Source organism: Condylura cristata, unplaced genomic scaffold (assembly GCF_000260355.1).
Source record: "Condylura cristata isolate star-nosed mole 26May11 unplaced genomic scaffold, ConCri1.0 scaffold00026, whole genome shotgun sequence".
NCBI classification, from domain to species: domain Eukaryota; kingdom Metazoa; phylum Chordata; class Mammalia; order Eulipotyphla; family Talpidae; genus Condylura; species Condylura cristata.
In genome coordinates this window covers 679,148-680,163 of record NW_004567127.1, presented here as the reverse complement: position 1 = coordinate 680,163, position 1,016 = coordinate 679,148, and positions in this window count along the sequence as shown.

Sequence of the window (1,016 nt, the reverse complement as noted above, 5' to 3'; positions counted from 1 at the left end):
GAAAACCTGTTCAGAGCCATACAAACAAGGATTTGTTTCACCCTCTCTTGTCTAGAGATGTGAAGACATGAGCAGCCTCCACCTGAGGCGCTAGCTCTGTCGTGCAGGCTGTTCCCATGGACGGCCCGAGCGTCTCTGGCAGTGTCGACGTAGACAAGGCCTTCGCCATTGCCTTTGTTATTCTCCTGTTTCTGTTCCTAATGATGATGATTTTTCGGTGCGCCGCGCTGGTGAGGAACCCCTACGAGGCCAGCCCCGTAACCACGGAACCAGCTCTGGACTGAACTGTGAAAAAGCCTGGGACTAGCACCGAGAAAATCTAGGAACATCCTCTAGATGGTCATGATCCAGACTTTCTATGAGTTCACTTCCCTATTTCTCAACCCGCTCAGCCTTTCATCTAACACGAGGCCTGTGAGGATGACTCAAAAATAATAAAAAAAGTGCAACGCAAGCAGCCTGTCTGTTCCTGCGTGTGGCCTCCCTGACTGAAATGAAGGTTTCCGCTCTCTGGACTGTAAGGCCAGCGGAAGCCAACACTCCGGTGAGGAGCCTTAAAGGGCCTTCTTGGGGGGAGATTCTTACCACATCTGCTCCCCTTGTCAAGTGGGCTGGGCTCTGGGTGGAAGGGGACATTTTTGCCTTGGATGAACCCCTTCATCCCTCTCACCCCCAATTTTCTCGTGTATAAAATAACACCTTGTGGCTTGAGCATGCCCTAAGCCTGTGAGTGTTCAGGGTAGGAACGAACCTTCCTTGGCAAAAGGGTGTTGCAGATGTAATTAAGGATCTCGAGATAAGCTAGGTTACCCAGGGCCCTAACTGCAATGACGCAAGAGAGAACCCGAGGGGACCCAGGGAGACCCAGCAGCATGAGGGCGCACACCGGAGCCGCAGGGCGCTTGCCTGGAACCCACTGTAAGAGGCGAGAAGGTCTCCCCAGAGGAAGGAGGGAGGTCACCTGCCAATACCTTGACTTTGAACTTCCAGCTTCCAAAACTATGAGAATAAATGTT